This window comes from Phaethon aethereus (assembly GCF_964289735.1).
Source record: "Phaethon aethereus genome assembly, chromosome: 12".
NCBI lineage: Eukaryota > Metazoa > Chordata > Aves > Phaethontiformes > Phaethontidae > Phaethon > Phaethon aethereus.
Genome location: NC_138588.1, coordinates 2198006 through 2207428, shown reverse-complemented (window position 1 = coordinate 2207428; position 9423 = coordinate 2198006).

The following is a 9423-nucleotide window of genomic DNA, read 5'->3' as shown; positions in this document are numbered from 1 at the left end:
CAGCAGAGCTACAGCAGCAAAAATATATATGCTATCTGCAAAAGACGCTTAAATCAAACGGTTATTGGGCTCAGCTGAGCTCAGTCTCCTTCTGCATGATATAGCAGGGAGGATGTTATAAAGCAATGTAATTCCGCAATATGAAGCAGGGAGGATGAGATGAGCCAAGGGCCCTGACCTTAAATTTTATGAGCATCTTATTGTTGAAGGGAGGGGTGGAGCGGGGCTGGAGATGGGAGGCAGGATTTCTGCCGTTGCGTGGAGTCAGCCAAAACGTGGAAATCTCCTGGGTTGGTGCTCTCTAATCTGTAGCGTGTTCCCTTTGGGCTCCATCGGGTCTGTTGTGAGAAGAGCTAATAAAGGAGGTATTTTTAAAATAACATTGAGTATAAAATGGCAGAGGCTGCGGCATCCCCGGTACCCGGCCACACGCAGGGCCGGGGATAAAGCAGCCGCAGCAGCTGACCCTGACCTCCCCGGATTATCTGATGTTCTCAGCATTTACAAGGAAGGAAGAGCCGGTGGTCGTCAGACCGACTGGCTCCGCTCTGAGCTTGCAGCCCAGATGGGAGGCGAGACCTGCCCCCCCAGCATCCCAGTCCTGGGGTCAGCGGGAGGAGTTCCCCCCTCCCTTTTCCCCGAAAAGGCCCTGTGCAAGTTGCCATCCGGGACGTTAGGGCAGCGCTTCTCAGCGGGTCGCTGGGAGCGTCCTGACGGGGAAGTCACCGGGGAACAGCCCGTCTCGCAGATGTCTCCGGGGTGGCTCTGAATTAGCTGCATCCTTCCAGTGGTGCAGCAGGGCTCGGGGCTATCGCTAGAGAGCCTTTTTCTTTCCATTTCTAGCTTACAGAAAGAGAAAAAAAGCTTGAGCTGTCACGGAGCGGAGCCACGGTAATGTTATTGGGTTCAGGATGGTGTGTCTCCTCCATGAAGGCAGATGCCTCTGACCTCTCCTGTCCAGGGGTTAGATGCCTCCTGCCTTGGTTTTTGGTGGCCCAGCAGCAGGGAGCTCCCACGCCCCTGTCTGGAGCACTGAGAGTGTTTGTTTAAGTTAAAAATCAAGTGTTAAAATAACTCTGTGCAAGTGTTAAGCAAGGGTGATTGGAGTTTGCATGACTCTACATTCAAACTATGATTTCTTTAGGGCAGAGGAGTTATTTTCATTAACTCTTCAGTGCTTGCTCTCTTTGGCAGGAGGAAAGGTTGGATTAGCTAAATGTTGACGTACGGACTTTCAACCCTCGTCAAGCTGTTTTAAATCAAAGCGGGGTAGGTAAACGTTTGGCTGTGTTTCCTGCGACGGCCTCGTTGTCCACAGCCTGCGAAGTAGCACAATCCAAAGGGCAGCTGTTAAACAAAGTGAAAACAGATAACGGGCTGCGGGGCTCCCCAGCATCTGCTGCCCAGCGCTCGCTGGGGGAATCCTCCCTCCTCCCCCAGCACCCCCAGGGCTAGTCCTTTGTTAAACCAGACAAAGGAGCTCGGGGCTTTTGGGAAGGTGGCAAGGGCCAGGGGATGCCGGCAGGGTGTGCGCTGGGGTGCGGTGGTACCCAGGGTGATGCAGCTGGGGTGTGCCAGTACCCGGGGTGCTGTGATTGGGATGTGCCGGTACCCGGGGTGATGCGGTTGGGATGTGCCGGTACCCGGGGTGATGCGGTTGGGATGTGCCGGTACCCGGGGTGGTGCGGTTGGGATGTGCCGGTACCCAGGGTGGTGCGGTTGGGATGTGCCGGTACCCAGGGTGATGCGATTGGGATGTGCCAGTACCCAGCGTGATGCAGCTGGGATGTGCCGGTACCCGGGGTGATGTGATTGGGATGTACCGGTACCCGGGGTGATGCAGTTGCGATGCTGCCCCACCACCGCCCCGCACTCCCACGAGCAAACCTCTATGGGTTGTATGAGTTTCTTCTTCTTTTCTTTTCTTTTCTCTCTCCTCCTTGCGCAGGGAATCCTCTGCCCCAACTGCAGGTGGAGGCACGGGTCCATGTTTATCCGACCAGACCCTAACGAGAAAACCTGTCTGGTTTGGCTGCTCTGAGTACGGCTCTTTTAATGGGATTTGTTGCAGACTGTTATGGGGAAGGGTAACAGGGTTATGTTGCTGAGTATTTATAGGAGCCATAAAGCTCAGGAATTTGTCATGTCCATGATTTAAATGAGGCATGGAGGAATTCGCTGTCTCCTGCCATCCCCGCCCTGCCGGAGCGGGCGGCAGAGACTGGGTCTGCGCGTGAGCACGTGGCGATGCGGGATGATGGGGATGCCTGAGGGGAAGGAGGTGATAAAATGCAATAGGAGTCGGTGAGTGTTTCTCATCAGAGCTGCATAACTGTATTTCTCCAGCTTTTTGGCCAGGGCAAGCTTGTTTCCAGGACTTGGTAAGACAGCTGGTTTCTTAGGCGGGCGCTCTTGCATTAGCGCCTATAATTAATAAATAGTCATAGCCTGTCATGGCATCTTAAGCCCAGAGATGTTCCTTGCGTTGTCGTGGGTTTTCCTCTGCTCCAGCCCCATTCTCCCAAGAGCTGGTGTGAGGGGACAGAGGGGGTTTGTGAGAGGTGAGCCCTTTCTCCTGGGCTTGGGGCTTCAAGATGCTGTTTGTGGGCAGGGTGACCTGGACTGTGCACGCACGAGGCTTTTTTAATTGAGGAAAATTTGGCGTATTTTTCCAAACAGTTTATCTGCTTAAAGGCTTCACCTGCAGCGCTGCCCTGCGGGGGCCTGGCAGGGTTTCTACCATTTCCAATCGCATCCTCAGTTTTGTTTGCTCAAACCACAGACCAGCTCCCCTTACCGTGTTTCTGAAGCGATGTCGCAGCCTGCGGCAGGATGAATCCCGTTTCCGATTCCAGGTGAGGGATTACGCGGGAGTCATGCACGTAAGATGAGCCAGGTTTTGTGTGCGTTCCTGCTCCTTTTGCAATTCCAGTGAAGCGAATTTAATGCAGTTGCAGTTTGGGTACAACAAAGTCGAGCTGCAGATCAGAAACACATGTTGTAAGTGCTGCAGGCACTGAGTGAAACCTGATCTGCCGAGGTTTCCCTTAAATCTGCACTTTCTCATTTGGCTCTCATATTAAAGCTGTATTTCAGAGCTGTCTAACCCTCTCGAAAGATGATGAATAACAATAAAAACATTCACTGGAGGACTGTCATCATTTCCAAAGGAAGTGTAATAAATACTTTACGACAGGAATTTTTTTTTTTTTCTTCTATGTACAGCCATAAACTAGTTTTAAGTTACAACTTATTAAGCCTCTAAACAATTAGAGCTTGGCTGTGGGGAAGGCATGGGGCTGAGCCCTGGGCTAGGGTTTGCCTTGCTTTTGGGCTTGAGAGACCCAGAGGGAATTGCTTTGCTTTGTGTGCCTCAGTTTCCCCCCGTGCTGGTTGAGCAGTGAGTGTTTATGGTCACCGAGGTCTTAGGGGGTTTGAGTTAGTCTCTTGTGGTACAGATAATTGATGTACCAACATCTCCCATGCTTGGTGCTTGTGCAGACAAGAGTTTGTCCTTTCCCTCGAGGGTCCCTGCGTGTGTCCGTTGTGTGCTTTCTGCTCCTTATTTTGGTTAAAAGATGTGCAGCTGTTTGTCAGCATCAATTAAAAAAAAAAAAAACAAAACCCTGAACACTGCTTGTACGACCTCCCCTCAGCCGCCGGGTCTGCACAGCGATCCCCTTCGTCCCCGCGGAAGGAGCCAGCCCCGCAGCCGCTCTGTCAAGCCGCCTTGCTGCAAAGCCCTCTTCCCGCTCCGCTGCTTTAGCAGGGGAAAATCTGAGAGAAGCTGAAAATAATCCAGTCAGGAGAGGTTCAGATCTCCCTTTATTGTGCCTTTTATTTTGCTTTTAGTTTTACTGAAGGGTAATAAAAATAAAAGAGGGCTCATGGCCTGAGGACGTCAACTTTTGCAGCATCATCCCGCTCTGGGTGCAACGTGAGCCTGCGGGAAAAGCTTTTTTTTGTTGAGCCTTCCCCCAATTCAGTGCTTCGTTTGGATGATGCTTAATCCCTGTGGCTAAAGAAGTGCTGCTTCGGGGCTCCGCAGACCTGGGATGTGCCGAAGGGCGCCTGGTCCCTGGGGGACCCCTGGGCAGCTTCGGGCAGGGGTGGGCAGGACGGGGCAGCGGGTGGGCAAAGACCCACAGTCACGACCAACAGCGAAACACTTAAAACGTGATCTCCCTCTGGTTATCACGGTGTGTCCGTGATGGTTTCGGCTCTGCTTCCCACGGTAGCTGCTGTGCACAACCGGTGTCGGACCAAATCCCAACCCACCTTTCACGCATCCAAAATCCGGGGCTGGAAGTGGCGTGGCGGTTTGCGATCCTGCTCCGGTTGCTTCACCAGAGGGTTTGTGCAGTCCAACCGGTGTCAGCAACGAGGAAATTTCTGAGCAAGTGTCGAAATTGGTTCTAAGTGTAAAACTGCACAAATTGCTCTTCTCTTCCTTGTGCTGTAATTCAGCCACGGCTTTTAAATCTGCAAAGGTGGAGCGCTGCTGCAGCGCAGCGTTGAGGATACTGCGAACTGATGCAACCTGATGCCGTATGTGTGATGGTTGCTTCTATAATTTACCAATAAGCTCATTTCAGAAAACAGAAATTCAGTTGTGACTCAAAAAAGTGTATTTCTAACAAAGGCTTTGCCCTTCTCGCTAATAGCAATTCCAAGTTTCTGATGGTATGTCATTTCTAATCCTCCATTCTTTGATTTTTCTCTTTCCGTGCCTTTGCCATCCATGTAATTACATTGCTGTGGAAACGTTGCTGGAGGAGCAGGTGAAATAAGAGCTACTCCGTGAGCAACATGCCCCCCCCTTCACTGGGTGTTTATTCAGCCCGCTGCCTTCGGGTGCTATTCCCCAGCCTCAGGCTGACCCTCAGCTCCGGAACCCACCCAAAGGAGGTTTTTTGGGTGGAAAGATGACAAAACCATCGTAGTTGGCAAAGAGAGAGATGGTATAATTAATTGTTTCCTGCACCAAGACTCTGTGCCATCCCTCCTGCCGGCACCGAGCTCGGGGCATCCCACCGAAGGCGCTGCAAAGGTGTGGAGGAAAAGGAAAAATTGCTCCCGAGATGGTCAGGACTTGAGTCTGGCAAAGCAAGTGGAGGTTTTCTGCAGTGCGTGGGTATAATGATGCTCGGCACAAAAAAGCTGAGAAGTCTGAAGCGGCTGGTTATGCTTGGTGTAGCTCCAAAGCTGGTATGCCCAAAAAATCCCACAACTCCAGTTACCGCCGCGGCTGGAGGTGGACCCTGCTCTTCGGCGGTGCCCTCATCTCACGGTTTCCACCTTGCCTCTACTCTTGCTGCCATTTATCTCAAGGAAAGGTGCTATGAGGTTGATGGAAGGTAAATCACCGCATGCAAAAAACACTCTGAAGCCCGTAATAAGCGATTACTTACGGCATTTTCCTTACGTTTAATTGTGAAACCTTCACAGACCTGAACCGCGTGGGCTTCGCCGGCAGTTAAACTCGTGCAGGATGCAGGGTCTACAGCTGTAGTTCGTTATGTGTTTCTTTCCAGTGCCAGTCATTTGCAAACCGGGCTCTAATGAACCTGAGTATCTGAGAGTATTCGACCAGCAATGAAAATAAGCTCCTCTAGCCAGGCTTTACGGCTGCTGGGGCAAGCGAGTGGGGTTGTCTTCTAGTGCCCAGTGGGGGTCACATTTGCCTGAGGTATTTGCAATTCAGGCCTGTTTTGACCACGAGTTAAAAAAAGCTTTTCTCTGCAATCACACACCTACGCTGTGGATGACATTTTCATAGGTATTTCGTGCTCATTGAGCTCTCATCCTTGCAAATATTACTACAAGTAGAAAAGCAAAGGCCGAGTCTCTGGACTGCACCTCTGGAGCACCTCGGCAGCAGACCACAGGTCCCTGTCCCACCTGCCCGTCCCCTGCCTGCGGTCCTGCCCCGGGGCTGTGGGGGATGTTCACAGCCATCCTTGGGCCACTGGCTTAGCAAGATGCCTGCACGGCTGGAAATCTCCAAGGAGGGAGATTCAAGATTGAAATCTTCAAGAATGGGGTTTCTCCTTCATCCCAGGTCAGGTTGGACTGGGCTCTGAGCACCCTGCTCTGGTTGAAGATGTCCCTGCTCACTGTAGGGACTCACTAGTCCATCACTGGACTAGATGACCTCTGAAGGTCCCTTCCAACCCAAACTATGATTCTATGGCTTTGGGTTTAACTTAATTTTCTTAATGGGCTTGGAAGATGGAGCTTGTGTGGGATATCCAGGCAAAAAGGGAAGATTTATTCCAGCTTCTGCAAAAAGGTGTATGAATGAGCACCCACAGGGTGCTCTGCTCGTCCCTGGCACACCTGGTGGGAGGTGCTGTGGGGACCCCCGCCTGCTTGGTGGACATGTTTAACGTTTTCCATGCACAGGCACAAAAAGGAACTGGTGCAGCCTGTGAACCATTTTATTTATTTTCTCCTTTAAAGCCTTTCCAGGCAGACTTTGGTTTGGACTGCTGGCTCGCTTTTTTTTTTTTAATTGCAATTAATGCCACAAACATTTCGCAAGGAGCACTAGATGTTACTGGCAGGAGGGTTATTAAAAAGCAAAACAAACTCCAAACCTGACTGTAACTTGAAACATATTTGATCCAAGCTATTTTATATTAAAGAGGATTTGCGCTTTGAACACGGAAGAATTTCTAGTTATGGGCCCAGAATATCTGAAAATGTCATTCTTTAGGTGCCTGAAAACAACATTTTTGTTGCTTTCTAAAGCTTGCAGAGTCCAGTTCTCAAACCTCTGCTCAGCTGCATGGGCACCCCAGGTCAGGCGATGGAGGTGGCCCTCCATTACCCAGCCTGTCGGTCCCGCAGCGTGATGCATCATCACCTCAAAGTAGAACCCAGAGCATCACGATGAACCCTCCAGCCTTGTTTGCTCAGGTCTCCTTTGCTCTACGATCAACCACCAAGATGTGCAGAAATCATTCATAAAGTACATTGGTTTGCAATGTTTATCAGAGTCATCACATGAATTGGCTTTTGAGGGCACGTCTGCGAAGTCCAGGACCCTAGGCTCCAGCGCTGAGGGACAGTGCATTTTGTTAGCTGCGTTGTTTTGACTTGATTTACTGATTTAAGTGGAGCTGAATAGCAGATTTATTAGGAATTCACGATACTCAATGTTTGTTTACTGAGCTCAAATGATCCAATTTTGTGCTCGTTGAGATGTTATGCATAAATAATTGATGGATACATATGCAATAGAAGCTGCCTTTAAATACAAGGTCGTTTGGTGCCGGGAATTCACAGAAGGAGCCAGCCTAGCGCTGCTTGGGGTGTGCACATGGGAAATAGTGCTTCGGGGGCTGCTTTGGTTTCGCAGGTCAATGCTGGGTCTTTGGGAAGGGTAACAGGGCACTGTGGACTCTCTCCATGGCGAATGCCTCTGGTGGCCACCAGCCCTCGTCCAAACTGTGGCCTCCTGAGACCAGGTTGTCTGAGCAGGAGCCGGCTGTGGGGCCGAGCCCAGGTACCTGCACCATGTCAGGGTTCAGAGGATGCTCTTAAATCAGGCAAGGAAGATGCTCTGCTAAGACCATTGCAGGCTGGGCTGCTGTGTCCGAGAACAAGATCACGTCAAAAATCTCTGTAAGTTCCAGAGAGCTTCTGTCCAGAGGACTTTGGTCAAAGACTAAAGTGGAGCCTGAGGGAAGAGGTGATGAAAAGGTTGAGCTGGAAGGGACAGAGGAACCGTGTTGGTGTGTAACAGCCCTGACCTTGGGAAGGCAAATGCAGGTTGTGAAGGGAAGGTGTAGGCAGCGGGAGAAGCACTGTGCCCTGGGACAAGGCTTTGCTGGTCAGCAATCAGCCCTTTGCTTGGCCCTGGGCCCATCTCCTCCTCTGCAATGGCAACCCCGTGGCAGGGCCAGAGCCACGCGGCTTCCTCGGAGGTGGCTGGGGCTGTTTGCTCGCTCCCCGTGCTTGGGCAGGCTTTCTGCTTGTCAGGGGTTTGTAGATCTTCCTGCTCGGGCAAAGCTGCTGGTGCTTGGGTTTTGCATGTATTTATATTTATCAAAATGACAGGCTCAGCTTCCCAGAAGTGTTCCCAGGTTTAATTTTCTCCTTTTCCATTTGCCAGGCCCAGGGCTGTAACAGCTAGTCCTTTTTTTCTTTTTTTCTTTTTCCCCCACATCGAGCAGAAAACTGGTTTTCCCATTGCAGTTTTTACAAGGTTCAAACTTATCACATCAGCAACGCTCAGATGTGTCATTCAACAGCTCTTGTGTATTTGGAAGCCGCATCGTCCCTGCCCGCATTTCCCCGTGAACCCTGAATTTGGTGGAAGCTCAGGGGTTGCAATCATGAAGCGCACACGTTGCCTGGAAATGAGCAGGTAGTTGACTTATCAAGTTAATTTAATCTTTTTTCACCCCCCTGATGATTACTGGTCCCCCAGGTGTAACCAGCGTTCGGGGTGACCTGAGCTTGTGTTGCATTTTTAAACTGTCTGAAGCTCCGAGAAGTGTTTTGGGGAGCAGTTAGTGCTTGGCTGAGCGGCACTGACCGGCGGAGCTGTGTGGAAGCAGCCCCGATCCCTGATCGGATGAACACTTGGATGCTTGCGAGTGCTCGGGCACGTGCTTTGAAATTAATTTTCCACGAATCCATGTGGCTTTGAAATTCACTCTCCATAAATGTTCCGGCTGGTAAAACCTGATCCCAAGAAGATCTCTGGGAGCCGAGAGCTGGGGGCTGTGAGCAGGGCGAGGGGGAATTCGCTTTAAAATCCAGACTGATAGCAAAGAAATACTATTGCCTAGGCTCACCTGTAACCACATTGTATAGGTACCGGCTGTATAGCCACAGGTTCTGTCCAGAGCCAAAGCACCTCGGTTCTGCTCCCCTTCGCTGTCAACAGGTATTGACTCAGGTGTGACCTGGACGCGCAGGACTCTAACGCCGAGTCCTGGGTCCAATTCACGTGCGCGAAATCTGGAATATGTAGAATTAATAGGAAAAAAATGAACCAGCTTGGTAGTCACCTGTTAATTTGTTTTTTGACACCACGAAAAATCATTTGAGAAGGCCTATGTAATATGTGAGCCAGGGTTTATTGGCTGGCAGCTTTACAGAGATATTTCATTACCAAAGGGGGCAAAGAAGTACCATTATTGGAAGTGAGGTAGCAGGACGGGAAGGTATCGAACCAGAGGTGCGCAGGCACCAGGCGGCTTCTGGGCCATCCATCCTTGTTACCCTCTTCCCTGCTGCAAGCTTGGAGGTACCCGTGGCCACCACCGAAACAAGGTCTCGGGCTGCTGCTTGGATCTGGCGCTGGGATAAGACCGAGTATTGATAAAATAAAGCATTTCTCAATGACCTGTGCCATCTAGTGGCAAAGCGGAGCTGGAGCCGGAGGAGCAGCAGGGTTTGGGTGCTGAG